Consider the following 12,294-nt stretch of genomic DNA (forward strand, 5'->3'; position numbering starts at 1 on the left):
TTACACGACGGAAAAAAAACGAACAATTCCTGCAACAGCGCCTCGATGCCTACGGGCTGTGTGAGCGGTTTAAAAATGCAAATAAAATAAAAAAAATGTTTTAAAAATTCTGAGGCGATTCCCCATGCCTGGATGTGGGCCAGTTGTGCTTCAATTTGGTATTTCCGGAGGTCTGGAACCCCCAGTCGTCCCAGTTTCGCGCTGCCCATCATAGTCTTCCGGGGGATGCGCGGTTTCTTGCCCTTCCAAATAAAATTGATCATTTTCCTTTGCAAGCGTTGTAAGGGGGGGAGCGGGATTGAGGTGGGAAAGGAGGAGCAGACGTACAGGAACCGTGGGAGGAGGTTCATTTTGCAGCCCGTAACACGGCCCAAGAGGTAGATCTCTTGCTATAGCCAGCGGTTGAGGTCCTTTTCCATCTCTTCAAAGAGCGGGGGAAAGTTGGTCTGATATACTTTTGCTGGATGGGCCGGGATCTGGACCCCCAGGTATGGGATAGATTTGACACTCCACGGGAGAGGGCTTTGTTTCTCTAGGGCGTCCCTTTCGCCTGGGTTCAGTACCACTTCCAGAGCCACCGATTTCCCGAAATTGATGGCGAAGCCTGCTTCTCTCCCAAATCCTCAGATTTCGGCCAAGGCCGCCTTCATGCAAACCGCAATATCAGTGATATTCAGCAACACATCGTCGGCATAGAGAGCAATCTTATGTTGGGCTGGGCCTACCAGGGGGCCTTTGATCTGGGAGTTACAGCGGATGTGTTGGGCCAGGGGCTCCATGGCCAAGGCGAAGAGTAGCGGGGAAAGGGGGCATCCTTGTCTTGTTCCACATTTAAGAGGGATCGGATCCTATAGGAGGCGTTGACTCTCAGCTGGGTATTGGGAGATTGATAATTAGCTAGGATCATCTTCTGGAATGTCGGGCCAAAGCTGAAAGCCTCGAGGACGAGGCATAGGAAAGTCTAATCCACCTTGTCAAAGGCTTTGGTTGTGTCCAGGGCCAGAAGGGCAAGTTGTTGTGCTTCCTGATTGGCAACTTCTATCAGGTTTAGGACTCTGCGGATGTTGTTTCTCATTGACCTGTGGGTTATGAACCCAGTCTGGTCTGGGTTTATAATGCTAGGAAGGATTGGTGCCAGGTGGTTGGCCAAAATCTTAGAGTATATGTTGGCATACAGGTTTAACAATGAGATGGGTCTATACGAGCTGTTGTCCTTAGGGTCTTTTCCAGGCTTGAGGTTAAGGATCGTGATTCTACCGGTGGCCGCAGAGGAGTTGAAGAGGGGCCACCGATTGGGAGCGGAAGAGTTTATAGAATCGGGTGGAAAACCCATCTCAGCCCGGGGCTCTTGTCAAATACACCATAAGAGAGGGAAGTGTCGACACTCTTCCCTGAACCACAGAAGCCAAATGTAGTCGACCCTCCACCCGTGGTTGGCACAGATAACTGATTTTTAAAATACAGGATACCACGTGGCAGCCAATGGGGGGAAGAGTGTTAGGGAGAGGTTGTGGACGGGGAAGGGGAGGTTAAAGGAAATCGGATAGAGGTTTAGGAAACACCTACAGTGGATAGGATAAGGGGAAACACAGGGAAAAAACCCTACACTGTCTAATATGTAGCTAGTAAACCATGACACATAACACACACATAGATCACAAAATATGCCCCCTTAATACAGGCTGAATAAGGACCTTAGCTAGTGTAATTGTGCTCTCTAATAGCCCCTTGATACAGGCACATGTAGTAATTACCAGGACATAGAATACATGTATACAAGCGTAAATGAAACAAACTCATGGGATATGATTCCCAACATGAAGAACATGACACATGGACCTTTGTGGAAGCAGAAGCAACATAAACATTAATAGAACATGTAGGACCAAAGGTGTGAGTTCACCACCAACAGAGAATGGATTCCAACCAACATATACACTGAGGGAGCAGCCTAATGCCACCCTGTGTGTGGTACGTCCTGACCGCTTATTGCCTCCATAGTAGAAACATTCAGTAATCCCTAAACATGGACTAATCATAGTGTTCGATCCCATATGATATGCTCCTCCAAGTCTTTCATATGCAAACATTGCCCCACGTTAACACACGGAAAGCAACAAAATCATTGAACACTTAGCTGTGCGTCTGGGAGACTCGCAAGCCGTCCCAGACGAGAAATGATGACGCCTTGACAGAAGCGAGCGAGGCCCCGTTCACAGAGTCAGTGCCGGTATGGGAGCGGAGTCTGAACGAAGCGACGCGAGTCCTCCTTGTACTTCCTGTGCTTGCCGCTCATTCTTTCTAGGACCGCGCAGTTCACCGTGTGCTGCTGAGATCACATACCCGGAATCCTGATGTAAGGCGTGCGCGGACCGCACAAACCTCCGGCATGGCTTCGCCTCGTGAAACAATAAGCCACACCTGCCATGCGCCGTTGGCCCATGATAAACTGTTGTTAATTACTGACAGCTGGCCAACGCGCACGGCAAGGACTACGAATGGACAAGGGGCTGCTGAGAAATGTAGTTTATCCAGCCCATGTACAAATAGTAAGCTCTTTTCAGATTTAGACACCTCTTTCGCCTCCACCACCCCATATTCCTGACACTCTAGATTTCAGGCTCTTTATGGCCTCCTCAACTTCCCCGCTGGTGATGGGTGCTTCAAGTCCTTCCTTCACTGCGGGAGTGAGAAGTGGGAGAGCTGCTTCCCATATATAGGACTTTTGTTCGCTTTGGTCCCTTGGGACTGCAGTCATTATCTCCGCTTGATGGGCCCTGCCAGGCGCAGCTTCTCGCGTTCTGCGTATTGGATCGTGCCCTGTGAGTCTCGGAGGCCCAGGATAGTGTTTCTTCTCTTCGATTTGGCCAGTTTTTTTTACCAGCAGCTTATTTGCTTTGTTATTGTTGACATAGTACCATTGTTTAGTCTTGGTTAGTAGATGTGCCATAGCTTCGGCGTAATGCTCCTCCAGCTTCTTTCTTGCTACCTGTAGAGTCCTGTAGGAATTCAGGGACCAACCTTTCCGCTTGTGGGTGGTTTCCGCTTCCCGGACTTCGGCTTCCAGGATGGCCCGGGCCGCCTGTTTACGCTTATGAAATGCAGCGCCTTGGTGTTAAGACGGATTTCTGAACTCTGTCCTGGTGGCTCAGAAGTTCAGAAGGCCAACCTAATTACTTGGAACAGGGTAACCTCTGGAGGAGCCAGACCCATCAAGGTAGCGATCGCGGCGGTCAAGACTAGGTCTCAGGAGGGGTGAGGGTGACTGAAAGCCCGCAATGAGCACACAAAGCAAGATCACTTACAAACTACTCCAAACAGTTGTTATATTAAAAATATATACACATTTATTTCAAGGCCTTTATTACAATGACCGTAGCGAGAAAATCACAATATAACGATAGTAAACCAACACATACCATATCAACACAATGTATATACAAATACGACAGTCGCAAGCGTTATATGCACGAAATGTGTAGTCCACCTGCAAGGGAAGGAAAACAGGCAGTGCGATACAATGCTTTAGACTCAGTTCGCCTTCAGAGGCACCTAACTAGATGGAAGTCCGAGCCCTGCGAAGAGTGGAGCCTTGTGCTCAAAAGTACCTGCACACGCTGGTGCCAACGGGCAAAAGGAGAGTCTCTTCTAAGGAACTCAGGCAGTTCAGTTCAGTGCACAAATGAAGGAGAACAAGTTCCGCGACTCAAGCGCAGCCTCCACAGTGGGCAGAAGCAGAGCGCGAGTACGGCAAAAGGGTGCTGTTTTACACAGCGGGGAAAAGCAATGGGCTCCTGCAGGAGGGCGACCAGATCCTAGCTAAACTACTCAACGGTCCCCGATGCAAGCAGACCCAGGCTTTTCCGCGTCAGTTTCAGCAGCTGGCAGGTTCAGAAGAGCAGGGAACGCCTCGTCGTCGTGTTGAGTAAAAAGACGTCCCAATCGAAGAAACCTGCACAGTTTTGTCACCACAGCAGGGCAACGGAGCGGCCGTGTGTATCTGAGCCAAATGTACACTACTCACTTCCGACCTGGGAATGCCAAGTGTACGAAGCGTGTGAGAGTGACAAGGACTCGAAATACTACACAACCTGGCGGCGGTTACAGAGCAAGACTCCCGTGTAAGCTGGTCAGTCAGCTGGATGGCCCAGAGACGCTTCCGAAGGCTTACTGGCAGGAGATGGTGAAGATGCCGAGAATAGCTGTTCCCGCTATTCCAAAGGGTCGAAGTACCAGTACAGGCCTTCTGGTTCGATCAAAGGTGAAAAGGGTTTCACAAGGTGACAGCAGTGCAGAGGAGAAGTCCTTCAGCGGGTCACCAGCGATTCCTCGGTCCAGCCTCTTGGTTGCAGGATACTTGGCTCCTGCATTCCTTCGTTCGGGAGAACTCAGGAGATCGACATGGTAGTGGTGTTTCCAGCCCCCTCTTATCCACGGTTCCCTTCGCGCCAAAACGGAGGGGACCCAATGGGAGATCCGCTCATCAACACTCAGACCATTCGTGGACCAATCACGGACCACGGTGGTCCCAGGCATTCACACCACCCTAGACTCTCTGGCACCCAGGATGTGTATTGGGACCAGACATCCCAGCCCACATCCTGGAGGCACACAAAAGACATGTAGAAGCCCGCGAAAGCATCCGTGTTTCGCGGGAAAGTACATGCCCAAATAAGGAAGGCCCCGGGTCAGCTCGACCTGGGGAAGGTGAAGGGAGCAAGACGGTCAGCGGACAGGACAAAGGAGCCTCGTGGTCTGGCCATTTTGGGAGCCAGGCCACCATTTTGGGTTAAGCGCAGAAAACGCGCTTAGAACGCCAAAAGGAGCTCAAAACACAAAGAAACGATTGCTGCCACCATTCCCGTCCCTGAATTACTTGCACCGATCAAATACAATCCTAAACGAGTATCTAGGGCCTGTAGAAGGCTAGAGACCCAAGAGAGCTGTAACTTATCTTACAGTGCCCTCTTGTGTCATGTTGCACGAAAGCCGCAACATGATAAAAGAAACTACGGGAAACAGCGTTCCCCGGTACTGACTGTCTTAAGGGCATGTCAGTTTCCCCATAAGAAAGGAGCGAAAGCCCAGAGGAGTGCAGCAGAAGGCTGCACTTCTCTGGCAAAGTCAAGAACAAGGTGAAAAACAACAGCAAAAAGTTTAGGGGTTGCCACATGGAAGGAAAATTACCTACAATTACGAAATCTTTCCTAACACTTGGGCAATAAGTTCCCCTCTGAGCACTGCCTTCATGGCATCCCAGGTATTAGCTGGGGAGGTATCTTCATCACGGTTTTCCATAAAGAAGTTTTTTATTGTCCTGGTTATGCAGTCCCTCACTGCCATATCGTTTAAGATAGGGTCATATAGGTTCCATTGGTGGTGGGGGGGAGGGTCCGGGTCACGTGCTCACTGGATCAATGAGACTGGGGCGTAGTCAGAGAGGATCCGAGAGCCGATGATGACAGCGTCCGTGAAGGCTAGGAACTGAGGGGAGGCTAGCTACAGGTCAATTCGAGAGAAGGTATGATGCACGTATGAATGGAATGCGTAGTTTTCTTCCTCTGGAGATACCAGCCTCCAGGTGTCAACGACATCCAGGGTCCGGAAGAGCTGAAGCAAGTCTTTTGCCAATTTCAGGTCTCTGGATGAGGGGGGGGTGCAATCTCTCTTTGAGTGGGTCCGGGGCTCCATTAAAGTCTCCCCCAATGACTTTCCCCTCAGTGAATGGGAGGAGGGCCTCTTCTAGGTCTTCGTAAAACACTTCCTGGTGCTCATTAGGAGCGTAAACTGAGATAAGGGTGTAGAGTTGGTCAAAAATAATGCATTTGATTGCGATGAAGCGGCCTTCCTGGCATTTTAGTGTGTCTAGGATTTGCGGTTTCAGTTCTTTTGCAAAGAGGATAGCAGTGCCTCCCTTCTTGGTGCCATTGGAGGCCAATAGTTGAAGGGTGAAAAACCTACTGCGGGGGTAAGTCTCTTGCAGGAAAGCTACTGAGGTTCCCTCGTCCTGTAGCCTTTGTAGAATGGATTTCCTTATTTCTTTTTCGGAGGGTAGTTTAGGTCCCTGACATTTAGGGTGATGAATTTTAGTTTTTGATGTGAGGACTGGCTCCCTGGGCTCCCTTGCTACTAACGATGGCCTCTAACGGGGGGCCAGAGCCCTGATCTGGGGGACCGATTGTAACTTATCGGTGCAACCCCCAGCCAGCCAAACTGTCAGCAGCCAAAAAGGCTGAATTTCACTCCAAGGTTGAAACAGTGACATACACCTCGGAGTTGGGTACGGACCACATGGGGACCGCAGCAGGATTGATTAAGTTTGGTTCCAATGGAAAGTATTCTTTGAACCTTCCGCAGGCCATCTTTTGGGTTTACGGCTTCTCTGCACTTTTGTCCAGGGTGCGCGGCTTGGCTTGGGGGAAGCTGTGCCTGGCTCAGTTTTCTTCTGGTTGGGGGAGGAGGATTCTGTGTCCCCCGGGGAGCCAGGGCGTAGGACTGATGCTGTATCGTTGAGATTGCTGGTGGTACGCGAGGTGCCATTGTGCGAGAATTGCAGTGCCGTTGGAAACAGCCACCGGTAACAAATCAGTTGGTATTGGAGGAAGAGCGTAAGAGGGCGCATGACTCTACGTTTCTGCAAGGTTAGGGGGGAGAGGTCCTGAAAAATTTGAAGTGGGGAGCCCTGGAATGATAATTCATTGTGTGAGCGACCTATTGCCGAGATTGCTTCTTTGGTGGTGTAGAAGTGGACTCTCTTGATGACATCCGGGGGGGAATCCGAATCAGTTCCTCGACTCGGGTGTTGCCTGTGGGTGCGATCGAGTAGAAGCTGGGCTTCGTCCAAGTTCGGTAGCAGCGATTGGAAGAAGTTACTCACATACTCGGGTAATTCCCTGCTGGAGATCAAAGAGGGAACACCTTGAATATGCAGGTTATTGCGGCGGGAGCGATTTTCAGATCTTCCTGCTTGTATTCTAGGATCTCGGTTCTGTCCATTAGGGTCTGGATTGTGCGTTGCACTTCCACCAGAGAGTTGGAGTGTTCCTGGGTTAGGTCTTTGGATTCCCCCTTTCATGAAACATCGGACGCGTCCCTTCTGGACTTCCTGGTCCCTGACCCATAGGGGCTTGCACTCAGCAGTACTCCCAACATGGCCGTCGAACGCGGAACGCTGTTTACCAGTTTCCACGTTGTACGTACTACGTTCTATAAAGCGGACAGGCCCCCGCGGCCCTGCGTGTCTCAACGCTACCGCTTGCCGTGGCTAGACATGTGCTCCGTAGTTCGCTTTTGATAAATCCTTTGATTCTTGGTTCCCGGTCCCCCTAAATACCCTAAATTCCTCCTCCTTCATTCCTCCCCCTTTTTTGTCCTCTACTGCATCCCGGATCTCTGTGCACTCGTTCCCCTCAGTGCATTATTTGCCGTTTCCTGGACTTTTCCTGGACATCTGAACGTTCCCAGGAGACGGGACGCTGAACGCACGCTGGAATCCGAGGACCTATGCAAAGGGTTGTACAAGACCCAAACTGTGCGAAAGAAGACTCCACCGAAGAACTCCAACAAACAAAATAGACAGGTGAGAAGGGGGGAAACCTGTGACAGATTGAGACGCCAACAAACTGATACAGTTCAAGATCTCATGCGCGGCATGCAAGAATTAACCACAGAAGTTCAGAATCTCAAAGCCGAGAATGCCGCATTAAAACAACTAGTTCTGTCACGTGATTCCGCGACCAAGGAAAGTGTATTGCTGGGCGGAGTAGTGGATAAATGTGATGGCTCATCAAAGAACCTTCGTGGCTTCCTTGATTCGTGTTTAGTGCACTTTACCTTTATGCCCTACTACTTTTCCACCCCCAAGGCAAAGGTGGGCTTTATGATTTCCCATCTTTCCGGGAATGCATTAACCTGGGCTACCCCCTTATTTAATTCTGGAGATGCCCTCCTGGATGATTACGATGGGTTTGTACGGGCTCTAAAGACCATATTTGACCGCCCAGTACAGGTTTACAGTGCCCAAGAACGTCTATTGGATTTCCAACAAGGGTCCCAGGATATGCTTACCTATGTAACACGCTTTAAGCAACTGGCCAAGGAAGCAGATTGGTCCTTGGAGGCCTGCTTTACCCTATTTCGGAGAGGACTAAATGAAGAGATAAAAGACGAGCTAGCCAGGGTAGCTCGCCCAGGTTCCATCCAGGCTCTTATGGACCTCTCTTTACAAATAGACTTTCCTATCCAGGAAAGGAAGGCGGAAAAGAAGAAGACAAAAATGCCTTACCAAAAGACCTCTATAGAATCTTCCTCTAAACCCGAGCCCACTCCTTCCTGCCCTGACCACAGACCCAGAACCCATGCAACTGGGGCTTTCCACGGACCTATATCCCCACAAGAAAGATTGCGTCAGATTCACACCGGGCTGTGTATGTACTGTGCCTCAGATAAACATCTTGTGAGAGAATGTCCTTTGGCCCCTCCACGGCGTTCGGGAAACGCCAGCTCCCGATCCTAGATGGAGCACAGCTTTGGGAGAGAGATGTTTGCTCCACATCTATTCCATCCTTGAACTCTCCTGGACAAAACAACCTTGTGATCTTGCAGGCCTTTCTATCGCCGTCCAAGAAAGAATCTTACCCCATTCTGGCATTAGTGGATTGTGGAGCCATGGGGATTTTTATAGATCAGGATTGGGTCACTACCCACCACATTCCATATGAAACTCGAGACATCATGCAACCTCTAGAGGCCATCGATGGAAGACCTCTTTCTTCAGGACCCATAACCCTGCAAACCAAAGAGATCCAGCTCTCAATAAACCATTATCAAGAGGTGATCAAATTTGACATCATAAAATCTGCCCATTATCCAATGGTACTGGGTATGCCCTGGTTACAGAAGCACAACCCATACATCAACTGGGCAGCAGGATCCTTGTTTCTTGGCTCCGAACATTGTATGTCTCATTGTCTATCCCTGGATTCCTCGTCAAGATCCTCTGAAGGTACGCTGACAGGCCAGCAAGGCCCATTCACGGTCTCAAATATTATCCAGGTCCCCAGGGCCTATCAGGATTACACTGATGTGTTTTCAACTGCCATAGTTCAAGCCCTACCCCCTCACAGACCTGAAGACTGCGCTATTGATACTGAAAACTCAGCAGTGATTCCCTTTGGAAGGATGTTCATCCTATCGGAACCAGGGAAAAGGGCCCTCCGAGAATACTTGGATACCAACTTAGAAAATGGCACCATACGACCATCCAAATCCCCGGCGGGAGCTTCGTTGTTTTTCGTACCCAAGAAAGATACTAAGGAGCCTAGGCCTTGTCTTGATTATCGTGGCCTTAATCAATGCACCCTCAAGGACCGCTACCCATTGCCCTTAAACTCGGATATCCTGGAAGCGGTGAGAGGAGCTGTAGTCTTCACGAAATTGGATCTCAGAGGTGCCTACCATCTGATCCGTATAAAGGAAGGTGACGAATGGAAAACAGCCTTTAGAACACCCTTTGGTCACTTTGAATACCTGGTTATGCCCTTCGGACTCGCCAATGCCCCAGCAGTCTTCCAACGTTTTATGGACCGGGTGTTCTCCGATATGCTGTTCCTCTTCGTCATAGTTTACCTGGATGATATACTGATATACTCCAAGGACCATCCTAGGCATGAAGAGCATGTTAAGGCAGTCTTACAGCGGCTATGTGAACATAAGCTCCTGCCTAAACCTGAGTAATGCCTTTTTCATGTCTCTACTGTTCACTATCTCGGATTTGTCCTTAGTCCAGAAGGAATTGGAATGGACCACTCAAAAATAAATTCCATACTATCCTGGCCTGTTCCAACTACTGTGAAACAGATTCAATCCTTCCTGGGGCTTGCCAACTTCTACCGGAAATTCATACCTTCCTTTTCAGAGATAGTTCAACCGATCATTACATTGTTGAAAAAGGATACTCCCTTCCTCTGGACAGCAGCCCAAGACGAGGCGTTCCAACGATTGAAGTCGTTTACACAAGCCCCCATCCTGGCTCAACCTGACATTGATCGACCTTTCCTAGTGGAGATGGATGCCTCCAACTACGCCATCGGAGCAGTCCTAAAGCAGGAATTTGAGGACAAGTTAGAAATCCCCATCGCTTATCTCTCGCGGACCCTAACTCCTAGCGAGACCCATTATTCTGTTCTGGAAAAGGAACTGTTAGCCATCCGTCAAGCCTTCACAGAGTGGCGTCATCTACTCCTGGGAGCAAAACATCCTGTTCAGGTCCGTACGGATCATCGGAACCTTCAAGTTCTACAATCCCTGGAATGTAGGAATAGTCATCAAGCCCATTGGGCCTTCTTCTTTGCCCAGTACCAGTTCCAGATCCATCATGTTTCTGGAACACACAACATAATTGCTGACGCCTTATCCCGACGTCCCGACTACAAAACTCTTGAAGATCGAGCCTTCCCAAAGATGTTTCCCCATACAATTTTTGTAGCCCAAGCAATCACTCTTCTGGAAGACATTCGGATTCAAACTCAGTCCTCTGAGATCTGGAAGGAATTTACTGGGAAGAATCGATGGAATCTTAAAACAAAGGACGGGTATTTGTTCAAGGATAATGGCCTGGTCATCCCCACACAGAGACTGCGACAAAGGATTACAAGCCTCTGTCATGATACCCTTCGTTCAGGACATTGTGGCATCACCAACACTCTCCGTTTAATACAAAGACAGTTTTGGTGGCCAAAAATTAACATTGATGTCCAGCAGTACATCCAAGCCTGTGCGGTCTGCAATCAAAACAAGCATGATAACAAGAGGTCGGCGGGTCTCTTACTCCAACCAATGCTACCAACAAGTCCCTGGGAATACATCGCTACAGACTTTATTGTGGAACTACCACCTTCCAGGGGATACACAACTATCATGGTTACCATTGATTTATTCACTTACATGGCTCATTTTACGTCCTTGTATAAACTACCATCTTCCTCAGAACTCTCTGGAATCTTCCTGGAACACATATTCTGACTTCATGGATTCCCTTCCAAGATCATATCAGACAGAGGACCTCAATACATATCTCAATTCTGGAAACACTTATGCCGTATACTAGGAATCCAACATGCCCTCTCCTCAGGTTATCATCCACAGACGAACGGAGCTACAGAACATGTGAACCAAACCCTGGAGCAGTATCTTCGTTGTTTCACCACCAAGGTCCAGGACGATTGGTCACTCTTAATACCTTTGGCTGAATTTGCCTACAACAATTCGGATCCCTCAGCTGTCAAGATCAGCCCCTACTTCTGCAGCCAAGGATTCCAGCCTTCGGTTCTACCATCCATTCTCCCACATCCCACGCCAGTTCCTGCATTCGACTCCTGGATAGAAACCCTCTTCAACGTACACAAGGAAGCCAAAGAACACCTCAAAAGGGCCCGAACTAACACCAAGCACTATGCAGACTCCAAAAGAAGACCTGGACCTTCCTATGCACTGGGTTATAAGGTCTGGCTATCCACGAAACTACTGCCTCGACACTTACGACCTAATAAATTGGCTCCTTGGTACTATAGCCCCTTTTCCATAGAGGAAATCATTAACCCAGTGGCCTTCCGACTCAAACTACCAGACTCCTGGAAGAGGATCCACCCAGTGTTTCACACATCTCTAATGAAACCATACGTCCAGACCTCCCGGTCTGCTCCAAGATCTACCCCTGTGATTGTCGATGACCAGCTAGAATACGAAGTGTCCAGAATATGTGACTCCAGGTACAGACGTGGTCAGCTACAGTATCTGGTTGAGTGGAAAGGGTACCCATCCAGTGAACGCACCTGGGAACCAGTCTCAAACCTAAATGCCCCCAGACTACTTCAAAGGTACCACCTTATACACCCGGGCAAACCCGGAGGAACAGGCCTTCGGAGGAGGCATGCTGTCATGAACCATCGGACGCGTCCCTTCTGGACTTCCTGGTCCCTGACCCATAGGGGCTTGCACTCAGCAGTACTCCCAACATGGCCGTTGAACGCGGAACGCTGTTTACCAGTTTCCGCGTTGTACGCACTACGTTCTATAAAGCGGACACACCCCCGCAGCCCTGCGTGTCTCAACGCTACCGCTTGCTGTGGCTAGATGTGTGCTACGTAGTTCGCTTTTGCTAAATCCTTTGATTCCTGGTTCCCGGTCCCCCTAAATTCCTCCTTCTTCATTCCTCTCCCTTTTTTGTTCTCTATTGCATCCCGGATCTCCGTGCACTCTTCGCCGTTTCCTGAACTTTTCCCGGATATCTGAATG

The sequence above is a fragment of the Ambystoma mexicanum genome, chromosome 6p (genome assembly GCF_040938575.1).
Source record: "Ambystoma mexicanum isolate Mex_15411 chromosome 6p, UKY_AmexF1_1, whole genome shotgun sequence".
NCBI lineage: Eukaryota > Metazoa > Chordata > Amphibia > Caudata > Ambystomatidae > Ambystoma > Ambystoma mexicanum.